We start from the raw sequence: 26,127 nt of genomic DNA, 5'->3' as shown, positions 1-26,127 counted from the left end.
TACCTAGATTTATATTATTACTATTATCCTGGTATCATTACTGGATCAATGACATAGGTAATAGCTGTTTCGCATTAGCTTGTGCCTTTTTCTGATAATGTTATAATTGTAGCCTATTGCATTAATTTAGTTAAAATATAAATGTGTGATTTAACAAATCTAGAACCCAGAATAAGTTGGTGCTATCCCATCAGCATAATAGTTAAAGCTACTTGCAATCCACTGGTTCACATAACAAAGACCAATTATTGTTTAAGAATTCATTAACTATTTGCATACGTCACTGGTGTTACGCAAACTATAGAATAAAGTAATAACAATTAGAATTTGTCAAATAAATGTTTTCCATTCAACTATTCAGACTTCTGTTTAAAATGTCTCTTACAGCTCGATACAGTCCAGGAAGTACAACTCTCTTTTACCCGCGAACTAAAACATGGCATTAGTAAAGTCTATTCACAAACCACCAATAACTAATAGTATATTTGCATTCATATTATTAAAATACATTACTTTCATTCCAGTCTACCTAAACAATTCAAATTTGAAATTCTCACTTCCCTATTAAATCACTTTCCTCTGTTATCAATTCAAATCATTGCCACAGCTATGTTATAATTGCCAGTCCGCTGTTACATTTATGCAACTGTCCTTTCTGATTAGGCTATTGTTAATAAAACAAACACTTGCTATAATTGACAAGCGTACATTCAATTCATACCCATATTCAATTCAATATTCCAAATTACAACCCCATTCACAGTAGTTTAAACTCCCAAATCATTAAACCACACAAAAAATTACTCTCGAAATCGTCCCACTATTCCTGTTGAATAAGTGAGTCTTTCAATTTGAAACAAGCAAGCTGCTCAATCGTCACGTCCTGTATCACAAAATAAACACTGACTGTTTTATCAATCTAAGCAACCCATAACCATAGTCTAACTGCAATCAGAAAACCTAGATTTTAGTCAGTAATGCAGAATCTATGCTTTATTGAAATGACAAGTAATTCCTCCTTTATTCCAATTATAATGGTCTGTAGTTTTAACATCTGGCACATAACACAATTATCAGAAAATAGCTTTACAGGACAAAGATCTCACAAGCTCGAAGGGAATGAATTAGCAGTCAACGAGTCAAATCTACATGAATTGATTTTGAAACAAGATCTGACGAGTTTAATCAAATGGATTATATTTTCCCCTACAATATACTACAATTCGTTTACTATATCAGCTCTGCTCCGAAATGATAGATAGTTATTATAATGCTTAATCTTATTTCTATCAAATGATCTATGTACTGTCTCCCACCCCTCACGTACGTCTACGTTTTGGGTGTGCAAGTCAACACCTATTATTTTATCCAATCCCTAGTAATCAATTACATGCACATAAAACTATTCATATTTCTAATGATTATTTATTACCACAAGTTAGTTTACCATAATCTAGTCCCAGCGGACCAACAACTTTAACTACCTAGACCCTGCCCTTCAGTCATAAAATCCTCCCAGAATCTTATAGACTGGTCACTATTCCCTGAACTAACATCTCACAATATTCTATGACAGGCAGAGTTGTACAACCCCAAAGATATCATTATATCAAAAGCTTATTATCCAAACTTCAGATTTAAAACTCATTCCCATATTCACACGACTCTCATATCACATTCACACAACGCTATTTACCAACACACAATCAATATTCATGTAACCTGCAGGAACAATTTCTTCTATAAAAGTGCCCACATTTGGAATGTTAACCCTATCACATTTGACATTTCACTATGGTCAATTTGACCATAATCCTACATTACTTCAAAATGTCCTAAATGTAATGATACCATAAAAGATTGGCCGAAATACAATGTGAGGGGAAAAAAGTATTTGATCCCCTGCTGATTTTGTACGTTTGCCCACTGATAAAGAAAAGATCAGTCTATAATTGTAATGGTAGGTTTATTTGAACAGTGAGAGACAGAATAACAACAACAAAAATCCAGAAAAACACATGTCAAAAATGTTATAAATTGATTTGCATTTTAATGAGGGAAATAAGTATTTGACCCCCTCTCAATCAGAAAGGTTTCTGGCTCCCAGGTGTCTTTTATACAGGTAACGAGCTGAGATTAGGAGCACACTCTTAAGGGAGTGCTCCTAATCTCATCTTGTTACCTGTATAAAAGACACCTGTCCACAGAAGCAATCAATCAATCAGATTCCAAACTCTCCACCATGGCCAAGACCAAAGAGCTCTCCAAGGATGTCAAGGACAAGATTGTAGACCTACACAAGGCTGGAATGGGCTACAAGACCATCGCCAAGCAGCTTGGTGAGAAGGTGACAACAGTTGGTGCGATTATTCACAAATGAAAGAAACACAAAATAACTGTAAATCTCCCTCGGCCTGGGGCTCCATGCAAGATCTCACCTCGTGGAGTTGCAATGATCATGAGAACGGTGAGGAATCAGCCCAGAACTACACGGGAGGATCTTGTCAATGATCTCAAGGCAGCTGGGACCATAGTCACCAAGAAAACAATTGGGAACACACTACGCCGTGAAGGACTGAAATCCTGCAGTGCCCGCAAGGTCCCCCTGCTCAAGAAAGCCCATATACAGGCCCGTCTGAAGTTTGCCAATGAACATCTGAATGATTCAGAGGAGAACTAGGTGAAAGTGTTGTGGTCAGATGAGACCAAAATCGAGCTCTTTGGCATCAACTCAAATCGCCGTGTTTGGAGGAGGAGGAATGCTGCCTATGACCCCAAGAACACCATCCCCACCGTCAAACATGGAGGTGGAAACATTATGCTTTGGGGGTGTTTTTCTGCTAAGGGGACAGGACAACTTCACCGCATCAAAGGGACGATGGACGGGGCCATGCACCGTCAAATCTTGGGTGAGAACCTCCTTCCCTCAGCCAGGGCATTGAAAATGGGTCGTGGATGGGTATTCCAGCATGACAATGACCCAAAACACACGGCCAAGGCAACAAAGGAGTGGCTCAAGAAGAAGCACATTAAGGTCCTGGAGTGGCCTAGCCAGTCTCCAGACCTTAATCCCATAGAAAATCTGTGGAGGGAGCTGAAGGTTCGAGTTACCAAACGTCAGCCTCGAAACCTTAATGACTTGGAGAAGATCTGCAAAGAGGAGTGGGACAAAATCCCTCCTGAGATGTGTGCAAACCTGGTGGCCAACTACAAGAAATGTCTGACCTCTGTGATTGCCATCAAGGTTTTTGCCACCAAGTACTAAGTCATGTTTTGCAGAGGGGTCAAATACTTATTTCCCTCATTAAAATGCAAATCAATTGATAACATTTTTTACATGCGTTTTTCTGGATTTTTTTGTTGTTATTCTGTCTCTCACTGTTAAAATAAACCTACCATTAAAATGATAGACTGATCATGTCTTTGTCAGTGGGCAAACGTACAAAATCAGCAGGGGATCAAATACTTTTTTCCCTCACTGTATACCCAATACACACACATCTAAGTAAGGAATGGAATTAAGAACATATACATATATGGACGAGCAATTACAGAGTGGCATGGGCTAAGATACAGTAGAATAGTATAGAATACAGTATATACATATGAGATGAGTAATGCAAGATATGTAAACATTATTAAAGTGACTAGTGTTCCATTTCTTATAGTGACCATTGATTTCTAGTCTGTCTATAGGCAGCCGCTATTTAACAGTCTGATGGCCTTGAGATATAATTTAATTTGATTTGAATATATGCTAAATGACTAAGGTGTTAAGTATTTAGACCCCTTGACTTTTTCCACATTTTGCTACGTTACAGCCTTGTTCTAAAATTTATGAAATCATATTTTTTCCCTCATCAATCTACACACAGTATACCATAATGACAAAACAAGTTTTTACAGGTCTGCCAAGCTTGTAGCGACATACCCAAGAATACTTGAGACTGTAATTGCTGCCAAAGCTGCTTCAACAAAGTACTGAATAAAGGGTCTGAATACTTACGTAAATGTAACGTTTCCAGGTTAAAAAAATAAATACATTCGCTAAAATGTATAAAAATCTGTTTTTGCTTTGTCATTATGGAATATTGTGTGTAGATTGATGAGGGGGAAAAACTATTTAATCCATTTTAGAATAAGGCTGTAACGTAACAAAATGTCGAAAAAGTCAAGGGGTGTGAATAGTTTCCGAATGCACTGACCCCAAATGTCTTATTTCTGCATTTGATGTCCTTGTAGATAGTGTATTGTAGAGTTGAGTGTTATTTATATAAATTATGACTCTAGCAGGCATACTTCCTCGCTGCTCCTGTAACCCTTTGAGGGTGTCAAGTTCTATTTTTACCTCCAGTCAATGTGCTCCACTGGAAAACAGACAACACCCACTGAAAATTGCATTGTCACAGAAATCAATAGCTGACTATAACAAACAAATGTTACTAAAAACAGTGGTGGCAAAAGTACCCAATTTTCATACTTGAGTAAAATTAAAGATACCTTAATAGAAAATGAGTCAAGTAAAAGTGAAAATCACAGTAAAATACTACTTGAGTAGTACTTCAAAGTATTTTTGCTTAAGTACTTTACACCACTACCTAAAAACATGGTGCTTTATCTCTGAAGAGAAACACCATACATAATGTCTCTGTTAAGTGATGCATGGGTGTCAGTGGCGACCCGTCATTCAGGGCATGTTGGAAAGAGAGTTTAGCAAAAATAAATAATTAAAAAATATATATATATACACACAGTACCACACCTACTCATTCAAAGGTTTTTCTTTATTTTGACTATTTTCTACATTGAAGAATAATATTGAAGACATCAAAACTATTGTCACGTTCGTTGAATGACGGGTCAGACCATGGCGCAGCGTGATATACGTACATGTTTATTTACACTGAATAAACACACGACAAAACAATAAACCAATGACACGTGAAGTCCTAAGGTAACACACAACAAACCTTAAACGGAACAAGATCCCACAACTCAATAGTGCCAATAGGCTGCCTAAGTATGGTCCCCAATCAGAGACAACGAGCGACAGCTGCCTCTGATTGGGAACCACACCGGCCAAAATAGAACTATACATACTAGATCCCACATAGAAAATACTACATAACAAAGAATATACACACCCTGACTCAACATATAAGAGTCCCCTGAGTCAGGGCGTGACAGTACCCCCCCCCAAAGGTGCGGACTCCGACCTCACAACATAAACATAACAGGGTAGGGGCCGGGTGGGCATTCCGGGGCGTGACGACCTCTCACTCTCCGCCGCCCTGTTGCGCCCCTGGTCTGGTCTGGACCTCGGCGCGCTACTTCCCCTCTCCTTCCTCCCACGATACGCCAGGCCCTGTCTGGACCCTGGTGTGGGAGACCCCGAACCTGGAGAGGGGCTGACGTCATGGTCTGGACTGGAGCTGCTGACCGGAGCTGGATCAGGCACCGGTGGAGCGGACTGCTCTGGCTCCGGAGTGGAACAGCTGACCGGAACTGGATCAGGCACCGGTGGAGCGGACTGCTCTGGCTCCGGAGTGGAGCAGCGGACCGGTGCTGGACCAGGCACCGGTGGAACGGGCACGGGCCGTGCCGAACTGGACAAACGCACCACTGGTCTGGTGCGAGGAGCAGGCACGGGCCGGACCGGACTAGGAACACGCACCACTGGCTTGGTGCGAGGAGCAGGAACAGGCAAGGCCGGGCCGGACTGTTGACGCGCACCACTGGCTTGGTGCGAGTAGCAGGAACAGGCCGGGCCGGGCTGGCGACGCGCACCACTGACTTGGTGCGAGGAGCAGGAACAGGCCGGGCCGGACTGGCGACGCGCACCACTGGCATGGTGCGAGGAGCAAGAACAGGCCGGACTGGCGACGCGCACCACTGGCTTGGTGCGTGGAGCAAGGCCGGGCCGGGCTGGCGACGCGCACCACTGGCTTGGTGCGAGGAGCAGGAACAGGCCGGGCCGGACTGGCGACGCGCACCCCTGGCATGGTGCGAGGAGCAGGAACAGGCCGGGCCGGACTGGCGACGCGCACCACTGGCTTGGTGCGAGGAGCAGGAACAGGCCGGGCCGGGCTGGCGACGCGCACCACTGGCTTGGTGCGAGGAGCAGGAACAGGCCGGGCCAGGCTGGCGACGCGCACCCCTGGCATGGTGCGAGGAGCAGGAACAGGCCGGGCCGGACTGGCGACGCGCACCACTGGCTTGGTGCGAGGAGCAGGAACAGGCCGGGCCGGACTGGCGACGTGCACCACTGGCTTGGTGCGAGGAGCAGGGACAGGCCGGGCAGGCCTGGCGACGCGCACCACAGGCTTGGTGCGAGGGGCAGGAACGGGCCGGGCCGTACTGGGAACACGCACCACTGGCTTGGTACGGGGAGCAGGAACGGGCCGGACCGGACTGGCGACGCGCACCACTGGCTTGGTGCGAGGAGCAGGAACAGGCCGGGCCGGCGACGCGCACCCCTGGCATGGTGCGAGGAGCAGGAACAGGCCGGGCCGGACTGGCGAGGCGCACCACTGGCTTGGTGCGAGGAGCAGGAACAGGCCGGGCCGGGCTGGCGACGCGCACCCCTGGCATGGTGCGAGGAGCAGGAACAGGCCGGGCCGGACTGGCGACGCGCACCACTGGCATGGTGCAAGGGGCAGGAACGGGCCGGGCCGTACTGGGAACACGCACCACTGGCTTGGTACGGGGAGCAGGAACGGGCCGGACCGGACTGGCGACACGCACCACTTACTTGGTGCGAGGAGCAGGACTGGGTTCCTTTATTAACCCCCGCTCATTCTGCTGCCTAACTAGCTCCTCTCGCCATGCCTCTACTTTTTCCTTCTCCCTTTTAGCCTCCTGTAGCGCCTCCCTCTGACCGAATAACTCCTGCTCCCTCTGAACCAATAGCCCCCGTAACATGGTGGCCTCCTCTCCTAACCTGCAGATCCGCCCTTTAACGGCCTCCTGCTGCCTCGTCGTCCACACCGTGTGCCCCCCCCAACATTTTACCTTGGGGTTGCCTCTCGGGTCTCCGTCGTCGGCACTGTTGGCACCGTTTCTCCTCTCCTACCTGGGCATCCTCCTTCATCGCCTTCCGATAACGGACGGCCTCCTCCTCTGTAATTCTCCCCCACCCAAGGAGGACATCTACTAACGTAACCTCCTGTTGAGTCCCAGGCGTTTGCTCCTTCTCGGCACGCTGCTTGGTCCTTGTTTGGTGGGATCTTCTGTCACGTTCGTTGAATGACGGGTCAGACCAAGGAGCAGCGTGATATACGTACATGTTTATTTACACTGAATAAACACACGACAAAACAATAAACCAACGACACGTGAAGTCCTAAGGTAACACACAACAAACCACCAACTCAATAGTGCCAATAGGCTGCCTAAGTATGGTCCCCAATCAGAGACAACGAGCGACAGCTGCCTCTGATTGGGAACCACACCGGCCAACATAGAACTATACATACTAGATCCCACATAGAAAATACTACATAACAAAGAACATACACACCCTGACTCAACATATAAGAGTCCCCTGAGTCAGGGCGTGACAACTATGAAATAACACATATGGAATCATGTAGTAACCAAAAAGGGTTCAACAAATCAACAAATATTTTATATATGAGATTCTTCAAATAGCCACCCTTTGCCTTGATGACAGCTTTGCACACTCTTGGCATTCTCTCAACCAGCTTCACCTGGAATGCTTTTCCAACAGTCTTGAAGGAGTTCCCATATATGCTGAGCACTTGTTGGCTGCTTTTCCTTCCCTCTGCTGTCCGACTCATCCAAAACCATCTCAATTTGGTTGAGGTCGGGGGATTATGGAGGCCAGGTCATCTGATGCAGCACTCCATCACTCTCCTTCTTGGTAAAATAGCCCTTACACAACCTGGAGGTGTGTTGGGTCATTGTGCTGTTGAAAAACAAATGATAGTCCCACTAAGCCCAAACCAGATGGGATGGCGTATCGCTGCAGAATGCAGTGGTAGCCATGCTGGTTAAGTGTGCCTTGAATTCTAAATACACTGCTCAAAAAAATAAAGGGAACACTTAAACAACACAATGTAACTCCAAGTCAATCACACTTCTGTGAAATCAAACTGTCCACTTAGGAAGCAACACTGATTGACAATAAATGTCACATGCTGTTGTGCAAATGGAATAGACAACAGGTGGAAATTATAGGCAATTAGCAAGACCCCCAATAAAGAAGTGGTTCTGCAGGTGGTGACCACAGACCACTTCTCAGTTCCTATGCTTCCTGGCTGATGTTTTGGTCACTTTTGAATGCTGGCGGTGCTTTCACTCTAGTGGTAGCATGAGGCGGAGTCTACAACCCACACAAGTGGCTCAGGTAGTGCAGCTCATCCAGGATGGCACATCAATGCGAGCTGTGGCAAGAAGGTTTGCTGTGTCTGTCAGCGTAGTGTCCAGAGCATGGAGGCGCTACCAGGAGACAGGCCAGTACATCAGGAGACGTGGAGGAGGCCGTAGGAGGGCAACAACCCAGCAGAAGGACCGCTACCTCCGCCTTTGTGCAAGGAGGAGCAGGAGGAGCACTGCCAGAGCCCTGCAAAATGACCTCCAGCAGGCCACAAATGTGCATTTGTCTGCTCAAACGGTCAGAAACAGACTCCATGAGGGTGGTATGAGGACCCGACGTCCACAGGTGGGGGTTGTGCTTACAGCCCAACACCGTGCAGGACGTTTGGCATTTGCCAGAGATTGCCAGCCCAACACCAAGATTGGCAAATTCGCCACTGGCGCCCTGTGCTCTTCACAGATGGAAGCAGGTTCACACTGAGCACATGTGACAGACGTGACAGAGTCTGGAGACGCCGTTGAGAACGTTCTGCTGCCTGCAACATCCTCCAGCATGACCGGTTTGGCGGTGGGTCAGTCATGGTGTGGGGTGGCATTTCTTTGGGGGGCCGCACAGCCCTCCATGTGCTCGCCAGAGGTAACCTGACTGCCATTAGGTACCGAGATGAGATCCTCAGACCCCTTGTGAGACCATATGCTGGTGCGGTTGGCCCTGCGTTCCTCCTAATGCAAGACAATGCTAGACCTCATGTGGCTGGAGTGTGTCAGCAGTTCCTGCAAGAGGAAGGCATTGATGCTATGGACTGGCCCGCCCGTTCCCCAGACCTGAATCCAATTGAGCACATCTGGGACATCATGTCTCGCTCCATCCACCAACGCCACGTTGCACCACAGACTGTCCAGGAGTTGGCGGATGCTTTAGTCCAGGTCTGGGAGGAGATCCCTCAGGAGACTATCTGCCACCTCATCAGGAGCATGCCCAGGCGTTGTAGGGAGGTCATACAGGCACATGGAGGCCACACACACTACTGAGCCTCATTTTGACTTGTTTTAAGGACATTACATCAAAGTTGGATCAGCCTGTAGTGTGGTTTTCCACTTTAATTTTGAGGGTGACTCCAAATCCAGACCTCCATGGGTTGATAAATTTGATTTCCATTGATAGTTTTTGTGTGATTTTGTTGTCAGCACATTCAACTATGTAAAGAAAAAAGTATTTAATAAGATTATTTCATTCATTCAGATCTAGGATGTGTTATTTTAGTGTTCCCTTTATTTTTTTGAGCAGTGTAAATCGGAGACAGTGTAACCAGCAAAGCACCCCCACACCATAACACCTCCTCCTCCATGCTTTACGGTGGGAACTACACATGCGGATATCATCCGTTCACCCATACCGCATCTCACAAAGACACGGCGGTTGGAACCAAAAATCTCCAATTTGAAGGCCAGACCAAAGGACACATTTCCACTGGTCTAATGTCCATTGCTCATGTTTCTTGGCCCAAGCAGGTCTCTTCTTATTATTGGTGTCCTTTAGTAGTGGTTTCTTTGCAGCAATTCGACCATGAAGGCCTGATTCACACAGTCCCCTCTAAACAGTTGATGTTGAGGTGTATCTGTTACTTGAACTCTGTGAAGCATTTATTTGGGCTGCAATCTCTGAGGCTGGTAACTATAATGAACTTTTCCTCTGCAGCAGAGGTAACTCTGGGTCTTCCATTCCTGTGGTGGTCCTCATGAAAGCCAGTTTCATCATATTGCTTCATGGTTTTTGCGACTGCACTTGAAGCACCTTTCAAAGTTCTTGACATTTTCCGTATTAACTGACCTTCATGTCTTAAAGTAATGATGGAATGTTGTTTCTCTTTGCTTATTTGAGCTGTTCTAGCCATAGTATGGACTTGGTCTTTTACCAAATAGGGCTATCTTCTGTATACCCCCCCTACCTTGTCACAACACAACTTATTGTTTCAAACGCATTAAGAAGGAAATAAATTCCACAAATGAACATATAAGAAGGCACACCAGTTCATTGAAATGCTGGTTGAGAGAATGCCAAAAGTGTGCAATGCTGTCATCAAGGCTAAGGGTGGCTATTTGAAGAATCTCAAATATTTTGATTTGTTTGACAATTTATTGGTTACTACATGATTCCATATGTGTTATTTAATAGCAGGTGTTCTTAAACTTTTGACCAGTAGTGTATATATATATTATTATTACAGTGGCTTGCGAAAGTATTCACCCCCCTAGGCATTTTTCCTATTTTGTTGCCTTACAACCTGGAATTAAAATAGATTTTTGGGGGGTTTGTATGATTTGATTTACACAACACGCCTACCACTATGAAGATACAAAATATTTTTTATTGTGAAACAAACAAGAAATAAGACCAAAAAAAACTGAAAACTTGAGCGTGCACAACTATTCACCCCCCCCCCAAAAGCCAATACTTTGTAGAGCCACCTTTTGCAGCAATTACAGCTGCAAGTCTCTTGGGGTATGTCTCTATAAGCTTGGCACATCTAGCCACTGGGATTTTTGCCCATTCTTCAAGGCAAAACTGCTCCAGCTCCTTCAAGTTGGATGGGTTCTGCTGGTGTACAGCAATCTTTAAGTCATACCACAGATTCTCAATTGGATTGAGGTCTGGGCTTTGACTAGGCCATTCCAAGACATTTAAATGTTTCCCTTTAAACCACTTGAGTGTTGCTTTAGCAATACGGTTAGGGTCATTGTCCTGCTGGAAGGTGAACCTCCGTCCCAGTCTCAAATCTTTCGAACACTGAAACAGGTTTCCCTCAAGAATTTCCCTGTATTTAGCGCCATCCATCATTCCTTCAATTCTGACCAGTTTCCCAGTCCCTGCCGATTAAAAACATCCCCACAGCATGATGCTGCCACCACCATGCTTCACTGTGGGGATGGTGTTCTCGTGGTGATGAGAGGTGTTTGGTTTGCGCCAGACATAGCATTTTCCTTGATGGCCAAAAAGCTCAATTTTAGTCTCATCTGACCAGAGTACCTTCTTCCATATGTTTGGGGAGTCTCCCACATGCCTTTTGGCGAACACCAAATGTGTTTGCTTATTTCTTTCTTGAAGCAATTTTTTCAGGCGACTCTTTCATAAAGCCCAGCTCTGTGGAGTGTATGGCTTAAAGTGGTCCTATGGATAGATACTCCAATCTCCGCTGCTTTGCAGCTCCTTCAGGATTATCTTTGGTCTCTTTGGTATCCGGAGTGGTGCAGTGGTCTAAGGCACTGCATCGCAGTGCTAGCTGTGCCACTAGAGATCCTGGTTCGAATCCAGGCTCTGTCGTAGCCGGCCGCGACCGGGAGACCCATGGGGCGGTGCACAATTGGCCCAGCGTCGTCCAGGGTAGGGGAGGGAATGGCTGGCAGGGAGGTAGCTCAGTTGGTAGAGCATGGCGTTTGCAACGCCAGGGTTATGGGTTCGATTCCCACGGGGGGCCAGTATAAAAAAAGAATTAAAAAAGAATAATAATAATGTATGCACTCACTAACTGTAAGTTGCTCTGGATAAGAGCGTCTGCTAAATGACTAAAAATTTAAATGTTTGTTGCCTCTCTGATTAATGCCCTCCTTGCCTGGTCCGTGAGTTTTGGTGGGCGGCCCTCTCTTCGCAGGTTTTTTTGTGGTGCCATATTCTTTCAATTTTTTAATGATGGATTTAATGGTGCTCCGTGGGATGTTCAAAGTGTAGGATATTTTTTAGAACCAGACCCTGATCTGTACTTCTCCACAACCTTGTCCCTGACCTGTTTGGAGAGCTCCTTGGTCTTGCTTGGTGGTGCCCCTTGCTTAGTGGTGTTGCAGACTCTGGGGCCTTTCAGAACAGGTGTATATATACTGAGATTATGTGGCACTTAGATTGCACACAGGTGGACTTTATTTAACTAAGTATGTGACTTCTGAAGGTAATTGGTTGCACCAGATCTTATTTAGGGACTTCATAGCAAAGAGGGTGAATACATATGCAGGCACCACTTTTCTGTTATTTATTTTGTAGAATTATTTTTAACAAGTTATTTTTTAAATTTCACTTCACCAATTTGGACTATTTTGTGTATGTCCATTACATGAAATCCAAATAAAAATCAATTTAAATTACAGGTTATAATGCAACAAAATAGGAAAAACGCCAAGGGTGATGAATACTTTTGCAAGGCATTTTTTGTGCCTGTTTTGTATTTTATTTTGGCATTAATACGTGTCACATATCGTTTGCAAACAATGTAAAAATAAAACAATTATTGAGTTAACAAAGCTGTAAACATGGTCTCTTTTTTGCTTTCTTGAGTAAGGCAGCTCCAAAATGCAGGTGTTTCAGCCTAGCTCAGTGCTTTCTGTGGTGGTGGTGCAGCCAGCATAAAAAATGGAGCGTAGGGGTTGGTAATGCTCTTTAGTTGTTCCTTGACTGGCTCAGTGTTCTGTCACTCATGGGGACACTACGTCACCACCAAATCTAAGGGTAGAGCTTGAAAATTCAAGTCCCTTGGGTGCTGCCATAGAGTTACATTAGAAGTGCCCATCCAATAAGGCTCAAGGTCATTGGCCACATGTAAAATGACATCAAATCACGTTATATCTACCGTAGCTTTGATTGGACTTATCATGTCAACATCATATTTTCAAAATCTTAGCTAGCAAGCTAGCAGTCATCATCATGAATCAAGTCGACAATCTATTTGCAAGTCCTTTTCAATCCATGTCATATGAAGAGAAATTATACATAAAACGTATCGGTGCTCATCGGCAATTGGACATCAAATCAAATCAAATGTTATTTGTCACATACACGTGTTTAGCAGATGTTAGCAAAATGCTTGTGCTTCTAGCTCCGACAGTGCAGTAATATCTAACAATTTACAAACTAATACACACAAAACTAGTAAGGAATGGAATTTAAGAAAATATACACATATGGACAAGCAATGACAGAGTGGCATGGACTAAGATACAGTAGAATATTATAGAATAGAATGCAGTATATACAGTGGGGAAAAAAAGTATTTAGTCAGCCACCAATTGTGCAAGTTCTCCCACTTAAAAAGATGAGAGAGGCCTGTAATTTTCATCATAGGTACACGTCAACTATGACAGACAAAATGAGAAAAAAAATTCCAGAAAATCACATTGTGGGATTTTTAATGAATTTATTTGCAAATTATGGTGGAAAATAAGTATTTGGTCAATAACAAAAGTTTCTCAATACTTTGTTATATACACTTTGTTGGCAATGATACAGGTCAAACGTTTTCTGTAAGTCTTCACAAGGTTTTCACACACTGTTGCTGGTATTTTGGCCCATTCCTCCATGCAGATCTCCTCTAGAGCAGTGATGTTTTGGGGCTGTCGCTGGGCAACACAGACTTTCAACTCCCTCCAAAGATTTTCTATGGGGTTGAGATCAGGAGACTGGCTAGGCCACTCCAGGACCTTGAAATGCTTCTTACGAAGCCACTCCTTCATTGCCCGGGCGGTGTGTTTGGGATCATTGTCATGCTGAAAGACCCAGCCACGTTTCATCTTCAATTCCCTTGCTGATGGAAGGAGGTTTTCACTCAAAATCTCACGATACATGGCCCCATTCATTCGTTCCTTTACACGGATCAGTCGTCCTGGTCCCTTTGCAGAAAAACAGCCCCAAAGCATGATGTTTCCACCCCCATACTTCACAGTAGGTATGGTGTTCTTTGGATGCAACTCAGCATTCTTTGTCCTCCAAAGACGACGAGTTGAGTTTTTACCAAAAAGTTCTATTTTGGTTTCATCTGACCATATGACATTCTCCCAATCCTCTTCTGGATCATCCAAATGCACTCTAGCAAACTTCAGACAGGCCTGGACATTTACTGGCTTAAGCAGGCGGACACGTCTTGCACTGCAGGATTTGAGTCCCTGGCGGCGTAGTGTGTTACTGATGGTAGGCTTTGTTACTTTGGTCCCAGCTCTCTGCAGGTCATTCACTAGGTCCCCCCGTGTGGTTCTGGGATTTTTGCTCACCGTTCTTGTGATCATTTTGACCCTACGGGGTGAGATCTTGCGTGGAGCCCCAGATCGAGGGAGATTATCAGTGGTCTTGTATGTCTTCCATTTCCTAATAATTGCTCCCACAGTTGATTTCTTCAAACCAAGCTGCTTACCTATTGCAGATTCAGTCTTCCCAGCCTGGTGCAGGTCTACAATTTTGTTTCTGGTGTCCTTTGTCAGCTCTTTGGTCTTGGCCATAGTGGAGTTTGGAGTGTGACTGTTTGAGGTTGTGGACAGGTGTCTTTTATACTGATAACAAGTTCAAACAGATGCCATTAATACAGGTAACGAGTGGAGGACAGAGGAGCCTCTTAAAGAAGAAGTTACAGGTCTGTGAGAGCCAGAAATCTTGCTTGTTTGTAGGTGACCAAATACTTATTTTCCACCATAATTTGCAAATAAATTCATAAAAAATCCACAATGTGATTTTCTGGATTTTTTTTTCTCAATTTGTCTTTCAAAGTTGACGTGTACCTATGATGAAAATTACAGGCCTCTCTCATCTTTTTAAGTGGGAGAACTTGCACAAATAGTGGCTGACTAAATACTTTTTTGCCCCACTGTACATATGAGATGAGTAGTGCAAGATATGGAAACATTATTAAAATGACTGTAAACATTATTAAAGTGACTAGTGTTCCATTTCTTAAAGTGGCCAGTGATTTCAATAGGCAGCAGCAACCTCTAATGTGCTAGTGATGGCTATTTAACAGTATGATGGCTTTGAGATAGAAGCTGTTTTTCATTCTCTCGGTCCAAGTTTTGATGCACCTGTACTGATGATTCTGGATGATAGCGGGGTGAACAGGCAGTGGCTCGGGTGGTTGATGTTCTTGATGATCTTTTTGGCCTTCCTGTGACATCGGGTGCTGTATGTGTCCTGGAGGGCGGGTAGTTTGCCCCCGATAATGCGTTCGACAGACCGCACCACCCTCTGGAGAGCCCTGCGGTTGCGGGCGGTGCAGTTGCCGTACCAGGTGGTGATACAACCCGACAGGATGCTCTCGATTGTGCATCTGTAAAAGTTTGTGAGGGTTTTAGGTGCCAAGCCGAATTTCTTCAGCCTTCTTCACCACACTGTCTGCGTGGGTGGACCATTTCAGTTTGTTGGTGACGTATACGCCAAAGAACTTGAAGCTTTCCACCTTTTTCACTGCGGTCCCGTCAATGTGGATAGGGGGGTGCACCCTCTGCTGTTTCCTGAAGTCCACGATCATCTCCTTTGTTTTGTTGATGTTGAGTGAGAGGTTATTTTCCTGGCACCAGACTCCCAGAGCCCTTGCCTTCTCCTTGTAGGCGGTCTCATCATTGTTGGTAATCAAGCCTACAACTGTTGTGTCGTCTGCAAACTTGATGATTGAGTTGGAGGCGTGCTTGGCCACGCAGTCATGGGTGAACAGGGAGTACAGTAGGGGGCTGAGCACGCACCCTTGTGGGGCCCCATTGTTGAGGATCAGCGAAGTGGAGATGTTGTTTCCTACCTTCACCACCTGGGGGGCGGCCCGTCAGGAAGTCCAGGACCCAGTTGCACAGGGCGGGGTTCAGACCCAGGGCCTCGAGCTTGATGATGAGCTTGGAGGGTACTATGGTGTTGAATGCTGAGCTGTAGTCAATGAACAGCATTCTTACTTAGGCATTCCTCTTGTCCAGATGGGATAGGGCAGTGTGCAGGCGATACCATCGTCTGTGGATCTATTGGGGCGGTAAGCAAATTGAAGTGGGTCTAGGATGACAGGTAAGGTAGAGGTTATATGATCATTGACTTGTCTCTCAAAGCACTTCATGATGACAGATGTGAATGCTACAGGGCGATAGTCATTTAGTTCAGTTACCTTTGCTTTCTTGGGTACATGAAAAATGGTGGCCATCTTGAAGCATGTGGGAACAGCAGACTGGGAAAGGGAGAGATTGAATATGTCCATAAACACACCAGCCAGCTGGTCTGCGAATGCTCTGAGGACGCGGCTAGGAATGCCGTCTGGGCCGGCAGCCTTGCGGGGGTTAACATGCTTAAACATTACATAAACATTACACAACAAGTTGGAAATCTCAAATTCAACAATGAGTGGTTTGGAAGAAATCAGTGGCTAACTGCAGGCATTGCAAAGCAATCACTAGCCTGCTATTCAGTGGAGTGGGTGTTCGGTCCAAGTCTGGGTTTAAGGGTCTCTTTCCAAGCTTAAAAGGATAAACATTCAACATTGGCCTTGCTGTCAATCTGCTGCGTTCAAAACAACTGGAAACTCGGAACTGGGTAATCTCAGACTTCAGTGAGTTCAAGACAACTGGGAACTCTGATAAAAACTAGCTCCAAAGGGAAAATATGTTTTGAACGGCCATCCAACTCAGAATTCCATGTCCGGAACTCGGGCCTTTCTAGAGCTTTGACCTGAAGATCACTGACGTCATGATTCGACCTTGTTTTTTTCAGAGTTCCCAGTTGTCTTGAAAGCACCATAAATCCAGAGAATGCCAAACTTTTATTTTTTATTTTATTTAACCTTTATTTAACCAGGTAAGCCAGTTGAGAACAAGTTCTCATTTACAACTGCGACCTGGCCAAGATAAAGCAGAGCAGTGCGATAAGAACAACAACACAGAGTTACATATGTGGTAAAATAAAACATAAAGTAAAAAATACAACAGAAAATATACTGTATATACAGTGTGTGCAAATGTAGCAAGTTATGGAGGTAAGGCAATAAATAGACTATAGTGCAAAATAATTACAATGAGTATTAACACTGGAATGATAGATGTGCAAGAGATTATGTGCAAATAGAGATACTGGGGTGCAAATGAGCAAAATAAATAACAATATGGGGATGAGGTAGTTGGGTGGGCTAATTTCGGATGGGCTGTGTACAGGTGCAGTGATCGGTAAGGTGCTCTGACAACTGATGCTTAAAGTTAGTGAGGGAGATAAGAGTCTCCAGCTTCAGAGATTTTTGCAATTCATTCCAGTCACTGGCAGCAGAGAACTGGAAGGAATGGCGGCCAAAGGAGGTGTTGGCTTTGGGGATGACCAGTGAGATATACCTGCTGGAGCGCATACTACGGGTGGGTGTTGCTATGGTGACCAATGAGCTAAGATAAGGCGGGGATTTGCCTAGTAGTGATTTATAGATGGCCTGGAGCCAGTGGGTTTGGCGACGAATATGTAGTGAGGACCAGCCAACAAGAGCATACAGGTCACAGTGGTGGGTAGTATATGGGGCTTTGGAGACAAAACGGATGGCACTGTGATAGACTACATCCAATTTGCTGAGTAGAGTGTTGGAGGCTATTTTGTAAATGACATTGCCGAAGTCAAGGATCGGTAGGATAGTCAGTTTTACGAGGGCATGTTTGGCAGCATGAGTGAAGGAGGCTTTGTTGTGAAATAGGAAACCGATTCTAGATTTAACTAGGCGGGGATTTTCCTAGAAGTGATTTATAGATGGCCTGGAGCCAGTGGGTTTGGCGAGGAATATGTAGTGAGGACCAGCCAACAAGAGCGTACAGGTCAGCCAATTTGCTGAGGAGAGTGTTGGAGGCTATTTTGTAAAGGACATCGCCGAAGTCAAGGATCGGTCCAGACAACAGGCCCTCCGATTTGACACATTGAACTCTATCTGAGAAGTAGTTGGTGAACCAGGCGAGTCAGTCATTTGAGAAACCAAGGCTATTTAGTCTGCCAATAAGAATGCGGTGGTTGACAGAGTCGAAAGCCTTGGCCAGGTCGATGAAGATGACAAAGTTTCATGACAAAATTTGCCCACGGAGGACCGCTGCACCACCTTCCTGTTCAAGTGAGCACAGTACAACAAGGTGAGTCCAAAAATGTCTTCTATGCTGCTACATAAAATACAGTTGAAGTCAGAAGTTTACATACACAAAGTTGACTGTGCCTTTAAACAGCTTGGAAAATTCCAGAAAATTATGTCATGGCTTTAGAAGCTTCTGATAGGCTAATTGACATCATTTGAGTCAATTGGAGGTGTACCTGTGGATGTATCTCAAGGCCTACCTTCAAACTCAGTGCCTCTTTGCTTGACATCATGGGAAAATCAAAAGAAATCAGCCAAGACCTCAGAAAAACAATTGTAGACCTCCACAAGTCTGATTCATCCTTGGGAGCATTTCCAAACGCCTGAAGGTACCACGTTCATCTGTACAAACAATAGTACGCAAGTATATACACCATGGGACCACGCAGCCGTCATAACGCTCAGGAAGGAGACGTGTTCTGTCTCCTAGAGATGAACGTACTTTGGTGCGAAAAGTGCAAATCAATCCCAGAACAACAGTAAAGGACCTTGTGAAGATGCTGGAGGAAACAGGTACAAAAGTATCTATATCCGCAGTAAAACGAGTCCTATATCGACATAACCTGAAAGGCCGCTTGGCAAGGAAGAAGCCACTGCTCCAAAACCACCATAAAAAAGCCAGACTATGGTTTGCAACTGGACATGGGGACAAAGATCTTACTTTTTGGAGAAATGTCCTCTGGTCTGATGAAACAAAAATAAAACTGTTTGGCCATAATGACCATTATTATGTTTGGAGGAAAAAGGGGTATGCTTGCAAGCCGAAGAACACCATCCCAACCGTGAAGCACGGGGGTGGCAGCATCATGCTGTGGGGGTGCTTTGCTGCAGGAGGAACTGGTGCACTTCACAAAATAGATGGCATCATGATGAAGGAAAATTATGTGGATATATTGAAGCAACATCTCAAGACATCAGTCAGGAAGGTAAAGCTTGGTCGCAAATGGGTCTTCCAAATGGACAATGACCCCAAGCATACTTCCAAAGTTGTGGCAAAATGGCTTAAGGACAACAAAGTCAAAGTATTGGAGTGGCCATCACAAAGCCTTGACCTCAATCCTATAGAAAATGTGTGGGCTGAACTGAAAAAGCGTGTGCGAGCAAGGACGCCTACAAACCTGACTCAGTTACACCAGCTCTGTCAGGAGGAATGGGCCAAAATTCATCCAACTTATTGTGGGAAGCTTCTGGAAGGCTACCCGAAACGTTTGACCCACGTTAAACAATTTAAAGGCAATGCTACCAAATACTAATTGAGAGTATGTAAACTTCTGACTCACTGGGAATGTGATGAAATAAATAAAAGCTTAAATAAATCATTCTCTCTACTATTATTCTGACATTTCACATTCTTAAAATAAAGTGGTGATCCTAACTGACCTAAGACAGGGAATTTTTACTATGATTAAATGTCAGGAATTGTGAAAAACTGAGTTTAAATGTATTTGGCTAAGATGTATGTAAACTTCCGTCTTCAACTGTATATAATATGCCAGGGAGATATGTATACTGTAGCTAAGAAAGTAATACTAAATGTATGTTGTGTAGTAAGCAGTTAGTAGCCCATGTGCCTCACCCTAATAATTTGGTCCCTTTCCCCCTCATAACTTGCCCTACTGTTCTGACTTGGTGGTGCACATGTAGCCTATAGCGTGTTTTAGAGAAATGTAATCATCAAATATTGTAAGAGCTTTCATTGTCTGCTTATATGCCCCCTTTATTTATCCTACGGTTCTGACTTGGTGTACAGGGAAAATACTGTAAGAACATGTTCTGAATTTTGTTGCTGTACATTTGAAAAGTGCTGAACAAATAGTTATATTGACTATATCCGCCCTAGCTCGCTCATTAATGTCTTATTCGAAATTACCAATTGCCTCTTATCTGCTCGTCATCCCCTTATTCCATAGTTTGTACATCTCAATTGTCAGTAGAAACTACATTTGTTTAAGGAAGTCAGCCATATCAGCTATGTTTTTTAAAAAGGCAGTAAATGAGGATGAATGAAGTGTTTCGCTGCCAGACAAGGCTCCGCTGATAGCCAGGTGTAGCAGAGGTAAGGATTCACTCCATGTTGCTGAAAAGACAGCTTTATTATACATTTTTACATTTGAGTCATTTAGCAGACACTCTAATCCCGAGCGATTTACAGTTAGCGAGTGCATACATTTTTCATACTGGCCCCCCGTGGGAATCAAACCCACAATCCTGGCATTGCAAGCGCCATGCTCTACCAACTGAGCTACAGGCCCTAACAGTTTGTCGGCACCGTTTGTCACCATTATGGTAGAGCATGGCGTTTGCAACGCCAGGGTTTTGGGTTCGTTTCCCACGGGGGGGCCAGTATGAAAATGTATGCACTCACTTAACTGTAAGTCGCTCTGGATAAGAGCGTCTGCTAAATGACTAAAACGTGAAAAAATATATAGTGCAATGAATGTATTTTTTAGTCCATCTAAAACATATTTTTTGAGTTTGCCCCACCAAGATTTACATGCTAAAATCGCCACTGGTAGGTGTATAAGTCCCAGGTCACCTCATCCTCAGGGAGGGATCACTGTAATATCTTTGGTCTTTAAGCATTGTCAGAACAGAGAATGAAACATGGGGTGAGGTGATCCTGAGGCGGTACTGTTGCAACCTAAGCTTTTCCTTTCGTTCCAGGACAGGAGTAGTATATAGACACAGACAGAAAGAGAATATAGAATAGAGTGCCACTGGCGGTGCTGTTATTGCAGTGTTGATCCACAGTCTCTGAAACAGCAGTAATTACCTGGTGCTCCTGTCGCTGGAATTATGAGAGGGTAAAAATAGCACAGTAGACCGCAGAAGGGGAACAGAGGAGAAGATACTCAGGCACACAACCTAAGCATGGGTGTTTACATTTGGAGTTACTGTATATTTTGGAAGCAGACAGTGCCGCCAGAGTGTGTGTGTGTTTGTGTGTGCATGCGTGCATGCTTGCATGCATGCATGATCCGTGATGAGTTGAAATGTGAGAGAGTGCAGAATCTCTCTCTCCATCACTACTAGCTATACAGTGAATGTTGATGCACTGTTGTGATGTGGTTATGATGGATTACAAGCGGCCTGTGGCTGTGGCTCTGATGGCCAATGGTTTGTGAAGTCAATCTGTCTTTAGTGTCAGCTCTGTTTACAGAGGTCCTATGAGGCTATTTAATTCACTGACCACCCAGCAAACCAAAATTGGTTCTGTGAACGTTCCCCAAACATTCATTAGGTTTCCCCAAAGGTTCTAATAACACAAAAACTGTCCATTTGTGCTGATGATAATAAAATGTTTGTACACTGAACACAAATATAAACCCAAGATGTAAAGTGTTTGTCCCATGTTTCATGAGCTGAAATAAAAGATCCCAGAAATGTTCCATATGCACAAAAAGCTTATTTCTCTCAAATTGTGTGCGCAAATTTGTTTACATCCCGGTTAGTGACCATATCTTCATTGCCAAGACAATCCATCCATCTGACAGGTGTGGCATATCAAGAAGCTGATTAAGCTCTACGGAATCGGTGTCCCGTATACGGGACGGTTGAGCTAACGTGAGCTAATGTGATTAGCATGACTGTTGTAAGTAACAGCAAACTTTCCAGGACATAGACATATCTTATGTGGGCAGAACGCTTGTATATTCAAATGTAGGAGCTGGGTTCTAGAGTTTTTATTTTATTTTATTTATTTATTTCACCTTTATTTAACCAGGTAAGCCAGTTGAGAACAGGTTCTCATTTACAACTGCGACCTGGCCAAGATAAAGCAAAGTAGTGCAATAAAAACAACACAGAGTTACATATGGGGTAAAAAAAAACATAAAGTCAGAAATACAACAGAAAATATATATACAGTGTGTGCAAATGTAGCAAGTTATGGAGGTAAGGCAATAAATAGGCTATAGTGCAGAATAATTACAATAATTACAATTGACTAATTCGGCACATTTGGGCAGACTTGATACAAAATAGTCCAGTATTGCAATGCTTCACTGGATCAATCGGAAACTTTGCACACGCACTGCTGCCATCTATTGGCCAAAATCTAAATTGCGCATAAACTGCAATATTATATTGTGGCCTTTCTCTTGCATCTCTTGCATGGAACAACAACAAAAAATAAAAATAAACATGTTTTTTTGTTTGTATTATCTTTTACCAGATCTAATGTGTTATATTCCCCTACATTAATTTCACATTTCCACAAACTTCAAAGTGTTTCCTTTCAAATGGTATCAAGAATATGCATATTCTTGCTTCAGGTCCTGAGCTACAGGCAGTTAGATTTGGGTGTGTCATTTTAGGCGAAAATGGAAAAAAATAGTCAGATCCTTAAGAAGTTAAACAGCATGATCATTACACAGGTACACCTTTTTCTAGGGACAATGAAAGGCCACACTAAAATGTACAGTTTTGTCACACAACACAATGCCACAGATGTCTCAAGTTTTGAGGGAGCATGCAATTGGCATGCTGACTGCAGGAATGTCCACCAGAGCTCTTGCCAGAGAATTGAAATGTAAATTACTCTACCATAAGCCGCCTCCAACGTCGTTTTAGAGAATTTGGCAGTATGTCCAACCGGCCTCACAACTGCAAACCATGTGTATGACGTTGTGTGGGCGAGCGGTTTGATGATGTATTTTATCGATGGCAATTTGACTGCACAAAGATACTTAGGCCCATTGTTGTGCCATTCATCTGCCGCCATCACCTCATGTTTCAGCATGATTATGCACGGCCCCATGTCGCAAGGATCTGTACACACTTCCTGGAAGCTGAAAATGTCCCAGTTCTTCCATGGCTAGCACACTCACCAGACATGTCACCCATTGAGCATGTTTGGGATGCTGTGGATCGACGCGTACGACAGCGCGTTCCAGTTCCCACCAATATCCAGCAACTTCGCACAGCCATTGAAGAGGTGCGGGACAACATTCCACAGGCCAAAATCAACAGTCTATGCGAGGGAGCTATGTCACGCAGCATGAAGCAAATGGTGGTCAGACCAGATACTGACTGGTTTTCTGATCCACGCCCCAACCTTATCATCCTAATGTTAGATACAACCCTAACTAGAACTGTGAATGTTAGCTAATGTCCTGCGATTGTTCCTGGTTTGCTGGGCTGCTGCCTCTCTCGTTTTCAACACCCCCATCCCAATGTTGTCATCAGACTGCTGTTGTTTTGATGTTAGGAGAAGAAAAAGTCTGATCCATCTGAAGGTTGGATGCATCTCAGTAGTCTAAAGTGGTTTCCTCTCCTCACCTCCTTTCCTCCATTTTCAGTGCCTTTAAAGTTAAAATTCAGGTGAAATTCAGCAAATTCCTGGTAGGTATCCTTCATATTGCTTTAATATAGCCTGTGTTATCACATTGGTGTAGAATGGAGACACTTTAGAGTATTGAGATTCACTAATGATCGGTTGTCATGGACAGCAGAACTTATATCAGGGTGAAGTGGAGTTAAAAACAGATTATTGGATGATCATTATAAACACACAGCTTGTTGGGGCTAGGAAGTGGTTGCCATAGCAGCATTCCTAAGTTACTCTATCCACCATGGAATTTTATTTTTTCATGCTTGCGGAAAAAGACACGACAATGAAATGGAATGTGTAATGCACCATTTGCCAAATTGAAAATGACATGAGTGTTACAGTTGAGAGCCTTGACATTCATACAAATCCAGCTACTTCACAATCAAAGAGGACTCCTAACTTTGAAAAGATCTGGTTACATGGAAGAAAAAGACACATGCACACACAAGCAGGCACACATGCACAGCCACACACATATGCAAACACATGCATGCACGTCGACACAAGTGCACGCATACACACACACACACACACACACACACACATGCACACGCACACACACACTCACATAGGCGCCTGAGCAACGGAGCAAATGGAGTAGCGGCAACCCCACTTTCAAAATAGGGATGCAAAAGTATGATTTTGCACGCCCACTTTTTTACCAGAAAAAGATCATGATCCATTGGGTAATTTGTCATTTTTAATGATTAGTATTGTTTTTAGATGGTCTGTATTATAATATATATCTCAATTTTATATATGATATAATAATTAACAGATTGAATTTTGCACTGCCTCCCCCCGTCGCCTCAAGATTAATGGTTTTGACCACTCCAAAGTTTTACTTTGCTCACATGCGACACTGTTTTAGTTCAGTGCCATTAGAGAGCACTAGTTGCACCACTGGTGTTTAAAATGAAAAGTCACCAGCAAAATAAATGTTTTATCTATTCTGCTGTGCTATTACATTTGTATCGTTTCATGTACGATGCTGTTGGTCCAATGGTGTTGTTACATATCATTTGAGCTGGGTGCACCACGAGCAAATTCCTTGTATCATTTCACTTTGCCTGTAAGAACCATGATGACCACGGACATGTCTGATTAGGCTTCGCTGTAACGCAGACTTTCTCTAAGTAGCCTTTCATCAGTGTACCAAAGGTTGCACCTTAGCAGACAACTACATGTCCGGTAGTTCGCGGGCTGTCAATGAGTAGCTCGCAAGTACTGTAGTTAGTGAGAAATAATCAGTAGGCCTAATATTACATGATTCAATCTGTGAAATAATTGTCCTCCCCAAGTTGTTTACAGGCATTTAACACTATTCTGCATTTTTGCCATCAATATCGATTCGTTAAATCACATTGTTAAAATATTTTCATTTAGTTACAAAAGTAACAGTCCTGGCTAGGGTTTAATATTTTCCCAGTATTTTACAAATGTTCCATCCAGAGAATAAATTATTTATCTCCTGGTAACCCGGTATTTCCCGCCCAAACCAAAAGTGTCATTCTAAAGCATATAAATATGTCTGGATTTGATTACTGCTTTGATCGGCATGAAAATTCAAGCCTGATACTACCTGAGCCTGATGAGCTATACATTAAATACATTTTATGAGCCAAAGCCTAAAAAAGCCCAAATGATTGTGCCGTTATCCATTACATAGCAATTCACATGCATGCATTTGATATATACAATGCCTTCGGAAAGTATTCAGACCCATTGACTGTTTCCACATTTTGTTAGGTTACAGCCTTATTCTAAAAAAAATGTTTTATCTCTCATCAATCTACACACAATACCCGATAATGACGAAGCAAAAACAGGTTTTTAGAAAGTTTTGCTAATTTATTACAAATAAAAAACTGAAAATTTACATTTACATAAGTATTCAGACACTTTACTCAGTACTATGTTGAAGCACCTTTGGCAGCAATTACAGCCTCAAGTCTTCTTGGGTATGACGCTAGAGATTGGCACACTTGTACTTAGGGAGTTTCTCCCATTCTTTTCTGCAGATCCTCTCAAGCTCTGTCAGGTTGGATGGGGAGTGTCGCTATACAGATATTTTCAGGTATCTCCAGAGATGTTAGATCGGGTTTAAGTCTGGGCTCTGGCTGGGCCACTCAAGGACATTCAGAGACTTGTCCCGAAGCCACTCCTGCGCTGTCTTGGCTGTGTGCTTAGGTTTGTTGTCCTGTTGGAAGGTGAACCTTCGACCCAGTCTGAGGTCCGGAGCGCTAAGGAGCAGGTTTTCATCAAGGAGCTCTCTGTACTTTGCTCTGTACATCTTTGCCTCGATCCTGACTAGTGTCCCAGTCCCTGCCGCTGAAAATTATCCCCACAGCATGATGCTGCCACCACCACGCTTCAATGTAGGTGCCAGGTTTCCTCCAGACGTGACGCTTGGCATTCAGGCCAAAGAGTTCAATCTTGGTTTCATCAGACCAGAGAATCTTGTTTCTCATAGTCTGAGAGTCTTTAGGTGCCTTTTGGCAAACTCCAAGCAGTCTGTCATGTGCCTTTTACTGAGGAGTGGCTTCCGTCTGGCCACTCTACCATAAAGGCCTGATTTGTAAAGTGCTGCAG

At 43.9% G+C, this 26,127-nt stretch overlaps 1 protein-coding gene across 2 annotated transcripts in view; it reads left to right on the top strand.

Moving 5' to 3' along the window:
* Positions 1-26,127, top strand: part of LOC121581038 (acid-sensing ion channel 1C) — a 275,500-nt gene that overhangs the window by 68,806 nt on the left and 180,567 nt on the right. The gene's annotated exons all lie outside the window — the stretch shown is intronic.

The sequence above is a fragment of the Coregonus clupeaformis genome, chromosome 14 (genome assembly GCF_020615455.1).
Source record: "Coregonus clupeaformis isolate EN_2021a chromosome 14, ASM2061545v1, whole genome shotgun sequence".
Lineage (NCBI taxonomy): Eukaryota > Metazoa > Chordata > Actinopteri > Salmoniformes > Salmonidae > Coregonus > Coregonus clupeaformis.
Note: the sequence above shows the minus strand (reverse complement) of the source record. Positions and strands in the feature narration are given on the sequence as shown.